Source organism: Mus musculus, chromosome 3 (assembly GCF_000001635.26).
Source record: "Mus musculus strain C57BL/6J chromosome 3, GRCm38.p6 C57BL/6J".
NCBI classification, from domain to species: Eukaryota; Metazoa; Chordata; class Mammalia; order Rodentia; family Muridae; genus Mus; species Mus musculus.
Window position 1 is genome coordinate 83,103,161 of NC_000069.6, and position 18,729 is coordinate 83,121,889.

Consider the following 18,729-nt stretch of genomic DNA (forward strand, 5'->3'; position numbering starts at 1 on the left):
TCTTCTCCAAGGACTTGTTGGGCAGAGAGCCCAGAAGCCACTCAAACTACCCAAATCACAGGAAATATGAAAAATGCATCTATTTCCAGGTCAAACTAAATGGCAATGATGATGATGATGGAGGCTGCAATTACAACAATGAAAGTCATGCACTGAGATTTTAGCATTTGCCTGGCCTGGTTCTAAGACGTTACTTGTTTTTCATAAGCTCAGAAGACTTTGGAGGAGTAGCCACTGTTTTCCTCTTGGACAGATGAAAAGTCTTGGGGGAGATGTGACTAAGGATGTTTCAGCTGGGAGCTTGAGGAAGTGGAATGTGCCTTCTGTGGTCTGACTCTAGAGCCCTTGCTTAGACTCATGCTCTTTCCTTCTTGGGCAATGCTGAGTATCCCTAAACTACAGAAAAACAAACCACCAACAACAACAACAACAAAATCATCAAGGCAGTCTCACCATATGATGTTAACGGCAAACACTTTCCGTTTTCAAAGAAAGACAACAGTGACTACAGAACTGTAGCAGAACATTCAAAAGGTAAAACATCAGCAGCTTGCTTTCAAAAGTTAAATTACACAACGTATGGGGACAAAACAGATAAAACTGTACCTGACTCAGTGACGCCACGATGGCCAAGAGGCATACTGAGTTGTGTACACCTTTGCCTGAACCTCAAGATTCCAAAGGCGACTGTTTTCTCATGGCTGTGAGCAGGTGTCTGACAAAGACGACCTAAGGAAGAGTTTATTTTGGCTTGTAGTTTAAGGGGACACACTGAGAGAAGGCATAAGGGCAGGCCCTGAGTCCCTGGTGTGTGAGAGAGAGGGAGAGGGAGAGGGAGAGGGAGAGGGAGAGGGAGAGGGAGAGGGAGAGGGAGAGGGAGAGGGAGAGGGAGAGGGAGAGGGAGAGGGAGAGGGAGAGGGAGAGACACAGATAGACAGATAGAGATAGAGGGACACACACATACAGAGAGTCAGAGACATAGAAAGAGAGACAGAGAAATATAGACAGACAGACAGACACACAGAGGGACAGAGAAACACCGATGAAGGGACACAGAGAGAGACAGTGATAGAGGTAGAGAGACACAGAGAGATGGAGAGACACAGAGAGACAATGACAGAGAGAGCTAGAGAGACACAGAAAGACAGAGACAGACAGACAGACACAGAGAGACAAAGGGACAGCGGAACAGAGAGACAGACAGTCAGAGATGGAGGGAACAGAGAGACACAAACAGAGGGACACAGATGGAGGGACAGAGACAGAGGGCTAGAGGAAAAGAGGGACAAAGGGACAGAGACAGGACTGGTGTTTTACCTGTTTCCTCTTTTTTCTTACTTTCTACTCTGTCTGGGATCCCAGCCCTTAGGATTCTTGACCCACCTTCAGCTTGGGTCTTCTCTCCAAGTTAAATCTTTCTGGAAACTTCTGAATAGACACACCTCCAGGTGTGTTTCCATGGTGATTTTAAGTTGATAGTGAAGATATTGATCTCACTCTCATTAGCGTTGACAGACACCTCAAGTTTTATTTACTCCAGCCATATCTGACTCACTCAATCATAGATTTATTTTCCGGAGCTCGAAGACTGTTGAAATGCTGCCAGTCTTTCCACTGTGGTCACATATACAGCATCATAAATAACATGTGTTAAGTCCTTATAGCTTACTGACATAACTTTTGGAGTGTGATCCGTGTAGCTCCTTTTCATAAGGACAGCTATGAAACTCACTCACTGAGGCAATACACTTGGACATGGGTCAGTTAGTTAGCCCTTACAGCATACCACGTCATATTCCCAAGTCCCAGTGTTCTCTAATCATGATGGCGGACTCCTCTTCATCTTCCAGGTAAAAGCATGAACTATCAAGGCAGCCATACACTGATATTCATGATGTCTTGGCTTGCACAAGCAAGCATAAAACAATTACCTACTTTACCTCAGTGAGACTTAATCCAGAATATAGAAAATGGTAGGAGGACTAAGAATGATCACAGGAAGAGCAACAAAGTGGTCCAAGAAGCAACCAGGTATATTATGATTAAAAAGAAGACAGCTTATAAAACTAAATCTGAGATTCCCTGTGTAGCAAGAAACACAAGTCCTGGGCTGAGCTGGCCAGCACCCCAATGACTCGAGAGAAAACCACACCTGATGCAAACTGCAAGAGGTTTTATTATCAGCTAGCTGAGGATGAACTCCTCGACGCCCTGCAGGGCAGGGGAGTTCGACCCTGAGCAGTGACAGTAGGGGGCTTTTAACACCTAGCTGAGGAATTGGGAGGAGTTGGGAAGAGTTGGGAGGAGTTGGGAAGAGTTGGGAGGAGTGTTCTTCTCTGCCCGGATATCCTTGGTAAAATTACAATTATCGTATCTCTGGCTGTAAGGCTCAGAAACAAAAAGGCCTTTTGCTGGCTATAGAGAACAAAGAGCTTCTTTCTGGCTGTATTTTTAGAGATCAGGGAAAACAAGCTTGGAGAATATCCAGGGGCTTTAACCCTCTAGGGAGAAATGCTCTAAGTCGTGGTCTCACACTTCAAGTACCCAAGCACAACGTGATTTTTTCAGAAGCATGAGGGTATAACTCTTAGATTTCCAGATACACATAAGAATGTCAGGCATGGTGCATGCTTGTAAACTTATCTCTGAGGAGGCACAGACAGGAGGATTCCTTATGTGGCTGCCCAGACAGGCTAGCCTGCTTAATTGGTGAGTGGTAAGTCAACGAGAGACCCTGTCACAAAAAATTGTAAATGGCATTCTTGAGGATGACTCCTTAGGTTGTCCTCAACTCTCCACACATCTGTTCACACATATCAGTACATACACGCAAACACAAACACATACACATACATGCACACACCGCACTTAAAAAGGCAGAGAGCAACATCAAAATGTATGCATAGGAGCTGAGCCTTAGCTCAGTGGTAGAGTGGTCCTTTAATAAGTACAGGGACCTGGGGTTGGTCTCCTGTACCTTCACACACATGCACACACATGCACACACGCACACAGTATACTCAAAGTAGTAGAAGGCATGTGAAGTAGAAGCAAACATAATTACTTGGAAAATTAACCCCAGATTTTAATAATGCTTACCTGGACAAATCAATAATTTGCACATCATAGTTTTGTAAAACTCTGTAAGATGGTAGTACTTGGCAAAGGGTAGCTCTTGGCAAAGGGTCTTAATCTGGGAAGGCGAAGGAGCATGCAGGAAGGATTCAGTGTGTGAGTGAGGTCCTTTGCTGCAGCTTTAGAGAAACAATGCCCCTCGAATGAGCACTGCCTGGGCTACTCAGGAGTATTCCTGTAGCCTTCCCCAAGCAAAAACCCTGGGTCTGTACAGACATACAGAAAAACTTGGGTGCCTCACTAAAGTGATGTGCAGGGCAAGGAAAAGGATGGCAGCCCTACCCAGTGCTATTACCACTGTGAAAAACAGACACTTGGAGTTGTCAAGTGCGTTTTACAGGCTAGCCGATTACAGCCATATACAGACTCTTCCCAGGCATCACCTCCCCATCTGCAGACAGGAAATGAAAAGTCTTCAGCCTGAACGTTAACTAGCTGCCGACAGCTTACCCATGGCGAACCAAGTCTGTCTTGTCTGCTTTTCTGCCTGGGATGGACATAAGAGGTAGCTGGTTATCAGCACAAATGAGAAACATGCGAATTATGGAAGGTGATGAATGACAGGTGACTCAGTCCCGATCCTGGCACCCTCCTTCCCAACTAAATTTAATGGCTGTCTGGGAAGATTAAAGACTTTCCGTATTTATGTTGAGCGTAATACTAGATACAATCTTGTGTGGTTTTTAAAGTGCCTTGTCATTTCTAATTACTTTGTGAGTCTACTGTCATGGGAATCTAAGGGTTGCTACTTTATCTTGGACTTGGTCTGGGATTTTCTTCAGGATGGCTAGTAGTCAGATGTACAAAGTCAGCATCTCAGAAGAGCATCCTGGGGTTCTGGTTGAGGACTCATCATGGCTTGTAGGATTCAAGAGGTCTCTTTGGCAAGCGGTCTTGTTCCTTAGAGATGACATCTGCACAGATCATATGTCCCTGACTCTGGGAGCAAGGACACATCTTCATGTCTTTGGTTTGCACTCTCCTGCTGGTTTGCTTATTTGGCCTTAACATCTACTAGGCAAAAACAACAACAACAAAAAAATGTGGTTTGTATAGAACTCAGTATTGCTGAGGACTCAGGACTGTGTCCCAGTTGGGATGTCTCATGAAGGACAGACAGTCCTCAGCTTCCCAGGCCTTCCAGGAATGAACTAAGATGCAAGCAAGGGGGATGTAGCTCAGTCAATGGATTCAGGTGGAATAGATGCATGCCAGACTTGAAGGGAAGGAGAGAGAGTGGAGCCTGCTTTCTTCTTGCCCTTTCCAGTCATTTGGACGCCATTGCCACTGCAGCAAAAGCAGCTACTTTTGTCCTGAAATGGAAAGAGAATCCAAGAGGTCTAGTAGACCGAGGGTTGATCTCAAATTTTGTTGTCAATTAATCGTTTCCATGATGAATCCACTTAGACTCATTTTCCAATATTGATTTATTTATGAAGCATGAACCAGTAATTAGTTATTGACTCTGTGAAGAAATTATTTGTAAAGCGAATACTCTATGATGTCACATGGTACACATGAGCTGCAGAATGACTGGTGGCTTTTCAGAGCAGCCTAGCCCATAGCTGCCCCTAAACATCTCCCGTGGTTGCTGTGCTCCTCAGAAGCAGTCGGCAATCCATCATGGGGAAGCGATGCTTAGAAGAGACCGGCTTTTAAACAGGCTTGTACACAAGGCCAAGTAATAGCTAAGAAGCAGAGTCAAATAAAAGACAGAAATGAGAGTTGCTCTTTAGTTCCAATGTAGCTCTAAAGGGGGAATTGATGAGTTTGGCATTTACTTCATGGTAATTCTATCTGGGGATGGGCCTCAGTCTGTCACCAGCATGCCACTAGACAAGTCACCTCTCTGTACTTACATGTCTTTTTCCAAATCTACCTGAAAAACACAGTTAGGCACTATACTGCAAGACTCTGGTAAAGGAAGGCTGCATGGGTGACATCACGCCACAGATCACATTCCCTAGTGACACTGGGAGTTGTGTCAGCTCCTGTGATTATATTTTGTGACATTGCTACCATGACAGAATTGACTACTGATTTCTCACAGATGTCCCTGATGTTGAGTGGTATGTATTTTCGATTGGTATTGTTTCTTGAATATTTAGAATCTTAAAGCTGGGTGACGGGGAGTACACCTCTAACTTCATTCCTCTCGAGGTAGAAGCAGCAAGGCTGTGAGTTCAAGGCTAGCTTCTCTCTCAAATGCTGGGCAGTGTGACAGTGAGCTATAGCCCTCAGTCACAGACATGAGCATATGGAGAAAGGACAGAGCCCTGTAGTGTACTGTCTTGCTTGCCATTTTGAGTATAAATATTCAATAAATTTCACAAGATACTAAGTACTTTATCATAAAATAGGCTTTTAGTTCAGTGATTTTTGCCCTGAGATACAACATTCTCAACCTATTTATGGAAGCTTAGGTTAAGATACATTCAATTGGTTGCATATTGATGCATTTCTGATTTATTATATTTCCAATGTTTCAATAAATTTGCTTTATTTTGTGTGAGCAAAAATCTTTATGCTGTCAGATGAAAAAAATTGTTTCTATATTAGAATCATTCTATAAGCTGATATCTGCAAAAAGAAAAGATCGTTATCCTCGAATGCATGGAAATAATGAGTGCAGAGGTTAAGATTAAATGCCTTTCTTCAAACTTAGTAGCAGAAGTCTGGCTGACCTTAATACTCCTGACAATTAATCTTGAACAGGATGCTGGGAGCACCCACCAGGGGCAGCTGCCCTCCTCTCCTCAGCCTGTTTCACCTTCTTAGCTTTTGGATGTGGTGTCCTTTGCACCGTTGTGGCTAGTTGAGGGGAACGCCCTTCATTCTATCTGTACACAGACTGTTTAAAGATGGCAACTTGGGTCAAGTCTTCAGAGTTCACTAGATCCACCAGGAAGACCTGGTTCATCTGCTCCATCCCTGAAATTATGGCCAAATATGTCCTTTGAGAAGGGGGAGGCCCCCTTAGGTATCACCCCACCCTGCCACATCAAGTGACTGCAGGACCAGGTGAATCCTGTCCCACTGAGGCCAGAACAGGATTCAGAGGTAGGCAAAAGATTCAGGGACAGCCACCTTCCAGTTCTTGGGGAGCCAGAATGAAGGCCAAGTTGTACATCTGTGGGGTGGGGAAGGGTGGTTGGTTTAGCCCATGCTCTTGCTTTGGTTGGTGGTTCAGATTCTGGGAGCCCTCAAGGGTTCAGGTTAGTTGACTCTGTTGGTCTTCCTGTGGAGAGCCTGTCCTCTTCAGGTCCCTCAATCCTTTCCCTAACTTTCCCACAAGCCTCCCCAAGCTCTATCTAAGGTTTGGCTGTTGGGTTTCTGCATCTGTTTCCATCGGCTGCTGGGTGGAGTCTCTCAAAGGACAGTTATGCTAGGCTCCTGTCTGCAAGCATAACAGAGTATTATTAATAGTGTCAGGGATTGGTTCTTGCCCATGGAATGGATCTCAATTTGGGAGAGCCATTGGTTGACCATTCCCCCTGTCTCTGCTCCATCTTTGTCCCGCACATCTAGTAAACAGACAGGGTCAAAGATTATGTGGGTGGGTTGCTGTCCTTATTCTTCCTCTGTGAGTCCTCCCTGGCCACTTCAGGCTCCACCCTCCCTCACCCCAACTGCAGGAGTCTCAGTTAGAGACTCCCTGTCCCGCCCCACCCCTCAGTCCCAGCTCTCTGGCACATCCTAGAGATTTCCCTCCCCCAGCTTACCGACAATTTCCTTTCTCTCTCCCCTGCCTTCCTACACCTAATCCCCCTGCCTTGTTCCCCTCCTCATCCCTTCTCTCATCCAGTTCCCTCCCTCCATCCACCTCTGATATCTATTTTATTTCCCCTTCTGAGAAAGATTCAAGCTTCCTCCCTTGGGCCCTCCTCGTTCCTTGGCTTCCTTGCGTCTGTGGATTGTAATGTCGTTATCCTGTCCTTTATGGTTAATATCCACTTATAAGTGAGTACATACATTGCTGTCCTTTGGGGTCTGGCTTACTCCATTTTTTCAGTGTCTGTAAGAGAAAAAAACGCAGAGGACAGCTTTGCTTGTTACTTTCTCTTATGGCCACAAGGTGGCAATGTTCTGAGCATCACTGTGTAAGTGACACAGAACTAGGCAGACTTTCTGCAGATCAGCCATAGTATATGTTATGTGCTACAGAGGAGCCTCAAATGTGTGAATTGGAACCAAACAGCAAACATGGGGAAACTGGCTGTTTGCCTTTTGTCAGTAATGTGGAGGTGGAGCTTGTGGCAAGGTTCAGTGACCTTTCCTTGTCCTGTTGTTCAAAGATGAAGCTGTTGAAGGTCTCGGGAGGAAGTAAGGGGGAAGTAAGGAAGTAAGGAGGAAGTGAGGAAGTGAGGAGGTTGGGAAATGAGCTGGGGTTATGTAGTGAAGAGCATGGCACGCCAGAGGAGATTTGATTTTGACGCTCAGTGGGGCTCTTAAGTAGGAAGGTGGTAGTGATGCGGATAACGGAATGGTACTTAGGAAGGATGAGGAAGTTAGTGCCTTAAAGTCTGACACTGTGGGGAGGGAGCATGTTCAAGCTCTCAGAGGCAGCCTGGCTATGATCTCAGGATGCGGATCTTTAGCACCAAGACTAAAGAAATGGTAGAGGAATGGAAGAGAGAGCTGCATTTCATTTAAAAGCAGTAAACATAGAGCTCACTGATTGTTCTGGAGTCAGGAGGGGGAGGGGAGGAGGAAGAGGAAGAAGTTGACTAGAAGTAGTCACATTATTTCAACTCAGTGGACTATATCAGACAAAGAACTGATGTTTTGGGGGAGAAAGTGATTTGGGGGCCTGGGGTGGGGTACCTGTTAGAATATTATCAGGGGGGAGAAACTGAGTGTATGATCTAAAATCAGACTTGATGATTAGAATAATCTAGATAGAGAGCTAAAGCTGTAAGTGGGAGAGTTCAGAGAGTGTCAGTAGTGGGGACCGTTCCTCCCCTCGGGTAACAGTGTCAGAGAAGCACTAGACGAGGGACTGGTCACTCTTGTCTAATACAGTGGAAAGCCAGATACAATAGAGACCAGACCAACACCCTACATGTACTGGGAACCCAGTGAAACTCTATGGGAGGAATGCAATGGGGGAGGGGCAAAGTGCTTGCTGAAGGGAGTGGCTTACTGGAGAGGAGACTCTTCCAACTCAAGCAAAGGTATTTATTTGTTGACTAAAGGATGTATTCAGTAGTGGTTCCAACTAGGTTAGAGGTGGAATTAATTCATATTAATCCACAAATCTATCAACCCTGTTGGGGCACTGGGGAGGAAGAAGTGAATAAAATAGCCGGGACCTGAAATGGAAAAGAATGGTGTTGTAGGAAGCAGCCGGGGACCACAGATGTAAAGATTGGTTGCTAAGAGATGGGCAAAGCAGGAGTTGCCCTAGTGAGATGGGATCTGAATGAAAATGAAGCATCTCCAGGAGTCAGTCCCCTCTCATCTCATCCTTTAGCTCACAAGCATTGTTGTTTAGCCTTCTACCTCCAGATTAGGCTGCGACTCCCTCAGGGAAGGAAGCCCTTCCTACCAGGTTACTCTACTGATTCCTAGCACATGTAGTTAAAGGATCTGTTTTGGTCTTTGTTTTTTTCTCTGAAATCTCAAAGGAAAAAATGCATTTGCGCTCTCTCTCCTCCCCTCTTCCCAGTGCTGGTCTGGTTGTGTAGGGAAATAGTTGGATCCCCACAGACCAGACAACTTGTTCATCTGCCCAAAAGAGGAGGTGTTGTTTATGTTTAACTGTTACATCTCTCTGCCAATTTCATAGCCCAAGGCCAACTATAAACCTTTCTAAAACTAACCAGAGTGTGGTCTCTAAGACCCCACGACTCAAAATCAAAGCCTTGGAATGTTTCAGAACCGCAGCCCAAATTAGTAGCCGAAGCTCATTCTGACAGCATATTCTTAATGGCCCTGCTGGTCATAATTTTGCTCAGCCTCATAAATCAATGTCCTGTTTCCCTCTAGGGTTACTAACTCTGAACCCGAATACTAATTTCCCCTTTAGAGCTCCGTATTTGGAATCCTGGCTGTGTTTCGGTTATGAAGACGACTTGATTGAACCAGCCCTCATCCTGGCTCTGCAGAGGTTAGGCAGGTGGGTGTTCCCTGGCCTCAGATCTGGCATTCTTCGCTTCTGTCTGTCTCCACACAAACATTTGATAACGTGGCACATTTTCTCAGTATTTCCCACATCCTACATCCTTACATCCCACACATACTTTTTCACATCAGTCTCTTCGTATCCAGAACGTATTCCCTTCATACAAAACAGACTCTTTCGACAGAATTAGATACGCTTAAAAACATAGTTACAAAGATAGTTTGTTATATAACCAAAGGGCTTCCAAACAGAGTGAACTAACTCTATGCACCATCTTGACAGCATGGGACCTTGATGAATGCAGGCATCTTAGCGCTAACAGAGGAGGGGTGGACTCGGTTTTTCCCCGGACAACTCCTCCCTCTCTCTGTCTCTCTCTCTCTCTCTCTCTCTCTCTCTCTCTCTCTCAAATCAAAATGTCAGGAGATACTCATTTATATTATAGTTTATAGAGTTGTTATATTTTAGTGGCAAGAGCAAAGTCATTTCGATTTATGGCAATTTAAAATAATTGCTCTTCTCAAAGTGGAAGGGAAATTAGCCAGCCCTGTGGATCAGCCTGCTTGGCAGTATGTCTCCCTGTGTCAGCTTGCTGCTCTCTGCACCACCTGCTTGAGTCCTCACTGGGGACAAAGACCAATGAGATCACTGCAGCAAGCTATAGATCTTGGCTGAGTTAAGGGGTCTGCTTTCGCTTGGTAATGAGGAGAGTGTCTCTGGAAGCTGGGCAGTTGGAAGCTGTCACTTCTCAGGGACAGATGAGTGATTACTATTGTTTTGCATCTCTGTAGGGTTAGCGCCTTTTATTGGTGACTCCTCAGCTCTGAGAGTTTCCTGTCCACCCTGTTTTATGGGCAACGCTCTGAGGAATGTGTTGTGCTGCAGAATTGCTGAAGGGAAGAAGCAACAGAGGTTTCCCCACCATTCGTAGCACACTGACTTTACCTGCCTTGAGCAAACTTAACAATGGGGATAGGAAGGTGCTTTTCTAGGTGGCTTTGGCTGAGGACTTAAAACTCTTTCTGACATTGACTCAGCCTGCTTTACCTCTGAGAATATTTGGTGACAACTCATAGATACCAATGCTAAGTATACAGCAACACCTTCATTAGTGCTGATTTTGACTAGAAAGACAAGTTTGGAGTTTAAAAGTAATAACAGAGGGGAAAGAAAAAATTCAGGACGCTCTTAGGAGAACTGTTTTTATTAGCCAAACTTGTAGCGGGGAAGGTTCCAAGTTTTTAGTCATTGCTGCATTTAAAAAAGAAAGAAAGAAAGGGGAGAAAATAATATTCCTCCCGAGGAACAACTATAAAATTACAGAATTGGAAAAGACTTTAAGGATATTCAGCTCCAAACTATCATTTCATGTGATAATTACAAGTTAGCAATGAATATGCAGCTCCTCCTAGAGTAGGAAGAAAATGCCAACTCTACAGTGAAGAAGCACATGTAGCATGCAAGCTCTCTGTTTTGAACACTTGGTGGGTTTGCTCCGCATTTTCAAAAGCACCAAGGGTCATGGTATTGTTGGAGTTGGAGCCCAAGGCTTGTCTGGCATGTCTGAAGTCATCAATGCCATGCCCAGCAACACACAGCACAACACAAAACCCAACCTGATGAAGAATAATAGCAAGAGTGAGGACCTATGTGTGTGCATGATTTGTGTGTGTTTGTGTGTGCATTTGTGGTGTGCATATATGTATGATATGTGTGTGTATGTATGCATGATATGTATGTGTGTTTACAGTGTGTGCGTGTACATATATATATACATATATATGATATATGTCTGTGTACGTTTATGGTTGAGTGTGTAAATGTATGATATTTATGTGTATCTGTGTGCATTTATGGTATGTGTGTATGATATGTGTGTGTGTGTGTGTGTGCCTTATAATATTTATCTTTTAGTGGACTGAAACTTATGAACCTCTTGCTGCATTTCCATTTGAATACAAGAATGGTTTCTCAGTGTGAGCATTAGCAAATTCCTTACCTCTTGGGCCCGGGTCCTCTCTTGAGGGGATCTCATAGCCCATTATGTAACTCTTAGATATATTCCCACAGTGAGGATTTATTCTCTCCACAATATAACCAGAACCCCCCTTTCCAGCTGTTGGGCCAAATACTTTGCTTTAAAACTCATCTTTGCTTTTTGCTTTTTACTTTCTTCTCTTCCAGGTAACTGGCAACCCACTCTCCACAGTGTCCAAATTCACATCTATGGTTTTAATCATCATGATTCTGTTTTATTTGCATAGGATTTCTTTTCCTCTTTAAACAGAATGCGGTTTTGTACTGATAATTTTTCTAGTAACATTTAAAAAAATATAAAACTTTGGATAATACATTTAAATCAAATAACTTCATCTTAATATTGTAAGAAACACATTCTCTAAAATGAATCTGCCTACATTTCCAGCTGGAATGTGTCCTTTGGGACACTGCTAGCTGGTTGCTAAACCAGTGCTGGGGTAAATTCCACTTCCTGTGCTGTGAAAACACACAGGTCTGTGAGAGGGCAGCACACTGGGGTACAATACTCAGTCCACACACCGTGGGGCAGGGACTAACAGACTGGGTGCTACTGCCATTCATTTCCCATGGCTGCTGTGGTGAATTATTGCACATTTAGTGGCTTCAAACAATACAATTTAACTGTCTGCCCTGTAGGTAAACCCAAGGAAAGCCTCAGTACAGGAAAGCCAAAGCCTTGGCAGGCCTCAGTCCTTGAGGAATTCTGTGGGAAATTCCAGTTCCCCATTTTGCCAGGCTGCAGAGGCTGCTGGATCCCTGTGCTCATGGCCCCTTCTTCTCAGCTTGTTTTTCTTCCCTCCTCTCCTTCTCTGATTTTGATTCTCTCCTTCTTCCACTTGTAAGAATTTCTGTGTGATATGGGGCCTAGATTGTCCCTGTGTCATTCCCTTAATTATACATCTCCTTTGCATAAAGTAATGAACGACTACCACATTCTAGGGACTAGGGAGGAGGGTGAGTTCTTCCTAAGAATCATGAGGACTGTGGGAGCAAGGGAAGAGCAATCCCCCCTTTCCCTGCTTTGACAATGGGGCTTTGCAGAAGGGCTGAGCTACTAGGATCTTTCACACAGGACACCTGCAAAATTTAAGGGCTGTGGGTTCTCTCTGCAGCCACCTCTCTCTCTCTCTCTCTCTCTCTCTCTCTCTCTCTCTCTCATTTTTTCTTGGGCTGCTCAGCACACTTGCTCAGAGATTCACAACCACATCTGCGATGGATCTTCCTAAGCACTTATCATCTGTCTGTGCCCTGAGAGGTCTTTCGAGTTTCAATCTTTAAAGTATCTCTTCTACACTATTCTTTTATGGCTGTTATTTTAAGCTTCTCTCTTATTAGATTAGACTAGAGATAAGGGCTTAAAAGAATCATGAATTCAGACCACAGGTGGGTGAGGCAGGTAAGGTGAATGCAGAAAAAGAAGAAGAAGAAGAAGGAGGAGGAGGAGGAGGAGGAGGAGGAAGAAGAGGAAGAGGAAGAGGAAGAAGAAGAAGAAGAAGAAGAAGAAGAAGAAGGAAGAAGAAGAAGAGGAAGAAGAAGAAGAAGAAGAAGAAGAAGAAGAAGAAGAAGAAAGAAGAAGGAAGAAGAAGAAGAAGAAAGAAGAAAAAGAGGAGGGAGGAGAAGGAAGAGGAGGAGGAGGAGGACGAGGAGGAGGAGAAAGGACTGTGAACCCTTAGAGAAGATTATAAAAATGAATCATATAGCAAAACTGTGGAAGTTGTACTTACGCATAAAGCAAAAGCTCATGATGGAAGATGGGACATTTGTACCTTTGCAGACACAGGAAGCTTCATCTCAAGTTCCTGCACATGAAGTCACGATGCTTGCTGTCCATCCCCTGGAGCTCAGCCTGATGGCTAAAACACTCCAGCTCACGGTGGCCAGTATGGTGCTCACTGACTGTGAGACCTGGGCTTGCTTCCGGGAAGACTGCAGTATTCATTGAGTGTGTCTTGCCAACTGCCTCTGGTATTCCACTCGTCTGCCCCTTTTCTTGCACTGGGATATAAACAGTTATGGAGATAAAAGAGTTAGCATCCGATAGTGGAAAGCTAAGGAGTGCTGAGACCATGGAATTTCAGCTATAATCCTTCCAGGGATTTTCATCTTCTGTGGGAGACTTTAGGTAGAATCCTCAGGGTTCCAGAGCTCTGTGACTTGACATTTGTAGCTTCTCAATGCACGGGTTCTTTCCTCAGAATTATCTGGACTGCCATCTAAAATCATCTTTTTCTCTTTTTAGACAGGAGCCCCTATAGCCCAGGCTGGTCTCAGGAAGCCCAGGCAGGCCTCAGCCTCATTACCTAGCAGAGGATGGCCTTGAACCCGTATCCTCCAGTCTCTACCTCCCAAGCACGGAGGTTACAAACACATACACCACTGCTGTCTTTAAAGCATCTTTTAAGGATTAAACACTAATCCCAGTAGTCCTAAATCTGTGGGCTGCAACCCCTTTGGGGATCAAAATACCCTTTCACAGAAGTCACCTAAGACCATCCTGCATAGCAGATATTTACATTACAATTTATAGCAGTAGCAAAATTACAGTTATGAAGTAACTAAAAGTATAATTGTATAGTTGGGATCATCACAACATGAGAAACTGCATTGAAGGGTTGGTCCCATGGAGCATTAAGAAGGTTGAGAGCCACTGCTGTGTCTATTAAGCTGAGTAAACCTTCAACTCAATGGCTATTTAACTCATGTAACTCACGGCGAATTTTCAGATAAGTTTCATGGCCAAGAGTGGTATTTTTAAACCATGGACTGCTAAAAAAAAAAAAAAAGAAAGAAAAAATAGTGAAACTGTTCTATTTGACTAAAAACCAAACAAAGAGTAAAAAGAGGGAATGGTGGAACATGTAATTGTGATGGTTCAGATCATCGTGTGTGTTCAAAAAGGCTGTGTGAATCCTACTGGGTACATGGCTTGACCTTTCTGAAGGCAAGTAGGACTCACTCACTTAGCTTTGCCTCCCTGTTTCTACACTAGACCCAAAGAATCAGAGTGGAGACATGCAGATCTGTGTGATTCAGCCAGCCAGGATCAAGGAGCCCTTCTGGTACAACCACACAGGGAAAAAAAGCTGGCGCTACTGACATAAACTAACGGTGTGACAGAAGCTTTCCTTCCCAATGTCTGCATTGAGACGTTTCTCCTCGTTAGACTCTGTGCCCAGTCGGTCCCCATTTGTGTTTGTTAATGGACAACTGTGCTTGAATCCAGCAGGGTTTATTTATTTCCCAAAGAGCTGTGCCTTATGCCTTGATCAAATAGGATTCATGTGTGCGTGTCGTTCTGCACAGACACCCGGGGCAGGATGTGGCTCTTTTCCCTTAACTGCCTCGATTCAATGGGATCCAGGCATTTTCCAACCGAACAGCTGTGGCTTGGGAAGAATCCAGGTGTTTTTCGCACTGAATATTTGTGGGATTGGCAGGGCCTGGGTATTTCCTTTGCTTCCTCTTGCCTGGAATCATTATAATGCACTATCTCTACCTATCTGTCTGTCTGTCCGTGTGTGTCTCTCTGTGTGTGTGTGTGTGTCTGTGTATTTCAGTGAACCTTGCTTTGTCATAAGAAATGGATCAACTATTGTATCTTTATGCAATCAAAACCTGGAAAAAAATTCGAGGACTAAACGCTATTTACCTTTTTCATTTGGTAGGGTTGTCTTTTATTTAGTTTTACAGAAATACTTGAATATTCTAAAACTCTTTTGTTTACAAGCAGCCATAGTATTTTCCTACGTGGAATAATTTCCTGCTCAGAAGGTGTAAATTTATTGGAATGGATCACCAGGTGTCACACCTGTTCTGAAACCCACTTGTAAAGAACCTGTTCGACTTGGCTTTGATTTCTCCTTGAAGAAGTAAGTTAGCCTTGTGAGGTTTGGCAATGCATAGGCCCTGTTAGAAAATGGTGTGTGGTTTTGGTTTTCACATCTTACCCGCCATATAGGAAAATTGGAAAGAGTTCAGAGAACAGAAACAAACTGATTAAAGGGTTTGGGAAATAGGGAGGTGGGCTATTATTACATCCAAGGAAAGGCTGGTGGGGAAAGAAAGGCAAGGCGTGTGCCAACAATGATCCGGAAGCCAGCTCTCAGGGGCTATCTGGCTGAGCATGTTTGATGCCCTTGGTGGAGGGAATAGGGAGAAGCTGGTCAGGCTGACCGATTTCGGGGACGAGAAGAAAGGTATAAGAAAGAAGGGTGACAGGAAAAAAACCAGGTCCCCATTTCTTCAGCCAGGGATTCTTTTCCACACAAGCCCCCTCACTCCCCCCCACAAAAGCAGGCATAACCTCAGTCTATCTGCTGCTTCATTATGACGGGGTTGCGTCCTGAGAAACCCATCATGTATTGAAAATGCTATAAAATGAAAATTTCTCCCTGTTAACCCTGGGTACCCTCACTGTGTACATGACACCTAGGCTGTGGTTGGATAAAACTATGGATTACAAACCGATTTCATTATAAAGTGTTTATTGATTGCTAATATTTATTTAATTGATGGAAATATTTAAGTTGCAAATTAATGGAAGTCTAAAAGGTTGGCTGTGTCAGGTAACTTATCAAATATATGTATTCCCAAAAATCTGTCTATTGTAGAGTAGATGTTGCTTGCTCTCGTGATCAAATGGCTGACTGTTTATCGCCAGCCCAGGAAAAACAAAATTACAAGCTGGAAGTACAGTATCACCTTTGTACTACTATAAAGAAATTACAAACCAAAGCATCACTAGCTGGGAGGTAGCTCTGTATGTAACTTCCAATAGATTTGAAAACAAGAGTCAACATAGTACATGCTTAATAAGATGTCAGAGTTCTAACTAAAACACTATAATAAAATGCTTGCTTTTCCTCTATTCCCACTGAATCATAGGAAAAAAAATCACATGTTGATATCTGAAACACCCATGTTATGTAGAACTCTGCATAGTCTATTGAGCCTAAAATTAGAATAAATAAGTATGTGCAGATCAAAAGAAAAACTAATATGCTTTTTGGGATAGCTTAGAATGTAAGATATGGAGGTAAACTTGTTTACCTATAAAATTTCTATTATGGTAGGATTCTAATCTCACCTGTCTCTTTAAAATATGTGTGTGTGTGTGTGTGTGTGTATTCATGTGTAAAGATGTGTATGAATACATGTTCAGGTGGAGGCCAAAAGTCAACATTAAGTGTCTTCCTCAGTTGCTAGCCATCTTATTTTTTTCTCTTTGTAGAGAGCTTTTAATTAAAATCAAGTTCATTTAAAAAATAGTTATTTATTTCTCAGTGATTTTTATATATGTATTCCATGTGTTTTGAGCAAATCAACCCCAGTTCTCTTCTGTCAACTTCTTCCAACATTGCCTTTGGGCTTCACATACTCTTCTCTTTTTAATCACTGGGTGGGTGGAGCTTGTTGCTGGCAGTGTGGGTGTGGGTGTGTAGCCATCCACTGGAGCACAGCAACTTTCCTGGGGACACATCCCTGAATAAAATGGGTTCTTTCTCTTCTAGTAGCTATCAACTGCTGGTAGCTCATCAGCTGGGGGCAGAGAATTGTGGGGTCTTCTCCCACCATGTTGGAATTTTAACTGGCTTGATCTTATGCAAGTTTTATACCTGTAGTGTCAGAGATGCTGTGGATTCCTGTGCAATGGGTCTGCCTTGTCGATGAAGCAGTTTGGCAGCAAGATTCTGAAATCTCTGGCTCTTACAATCTTTCTGTGTCTTCTGCAGTGATTCCTGAGTCTTGCAGCAGGGGTATGGGAAGCGTGTCCATTTTGTTTTCTGTAACAGCGTCTCTCACTGAATCTAAAACTCAAAGCATAGCTAAAGTAGCTGGCCAGCAAGCCCCAGAATTCCATCCCTCTTGTCTCCACATCCCCAGTGCTACATTACTGTATCATTGTGCCAGGCTTTTTACAGGGATGCCGGGTATCTGAACTCAGTTCCTTATGTGTCTATGGGACACACTCTGTAACGTATAACAACACAAAATATATGTATATTGAACACAGGGTATAAAATTAACTACAAAGTTATTTTTATGTTAAAAACAAGCTCTGTATTGGTTAGGATTCTCCAGAACTTATTTCATCTATTTAAATATCTCTCATTTTATCTGTCTAGATATCTCTCTATTTATATATCTATCTACCACCTATCAATATGGTATTATCTACCTATCAAATACTTATCTATCATCTGTCTGTCAATCATTTAACTATCAATTATCCATCTACCAATCCATCATCTAGAACTCAAATGTCTATCTATTTATCTTAAGCACTACTAGTTTGTTTTAAGTAATTGGCTGTCTTGACTTTGGAGCCTGGTAAGTCCAAAATCTATTTGCTAGCATGGTAGTTTGGATGTGCAATATTCCCCAACATGTGTTTAAAGCTTTTTCCCCCAAGGCGGTGCATTTGTAGGAGGTAGAGTTTTAGCCAGGGAGACCCAGTGGTGGGGGCCCTGCACCTCACCAAAGGGTGTGGTCTTGAAGGAGACTCTGGCATGCCAGAGGCTTCTTTGTTTTGTTCTTAGCCCTGTGTTGGGAATCTTTCCTCTGCTGTATACTCACTCCATGAACTGCTACCTCACCCACAGCCACAGGACCAACTGATGATGGACTGAAACATCAAAAAATGTGAACTAAATGTCTCTTTAGATAAGGTAATCATATCAGGCATTTTATTATAGTGACAGAGAACTGACCAACATAGGCACTTTAGCATGCTGGAAACTCAGTGGAGATTTATATGCTACAATTTTGAGGCAGAATACTCTTTTCTGTTTGGTTTGAAGGGCCTTCAAATGATTAAGTGATGCTCCCACCCCATTATGGAGGAAAGGCTCCTAACCTCCACAACCCGATTATAAATGTTGATGACATACAAAGTAACTTCACGGATCCCGTGCCACAGCGCTCTATACCCAAATACTGCCGGGAGAGAGCTGGTCTCCCAGGAGTGCAGACACACCTGTGAGCACAGGTAGGACCACCACTTCTGCTCAAATTCCTGGCCCAAGAGACACCTACCCTGAGCCCTCAGAACACAGGAACCAAGGAACAGTTGGGGACAGGTTTCCATCTGTACCCTGGAGCTGACCATGTGCCACAGCTGTCCATACCCAAATTCCTTCTGGAAAGAACTGGTCTCTCAGGAGTACTGACACACAGGCTTGCAGGAGAAACAAGCCACAGTCAGAGACAGCAAGACCAACTAACACCAGAAATAACCAGATGGCAAGAGGCAAGGGCAAGAACATAAACAATAGAAACCAAGGTTACTTGGCATCATCAGAACCCAATTCTCCCAACACAGTGAGCCCTGGAGACCCCAACACACCAGAAAAGCAAGACTGATTTAAAATCACATCTCATGATGATGATAGAGGACTATAAGAAGAACACAAATAACTCCCTTAAAGAAA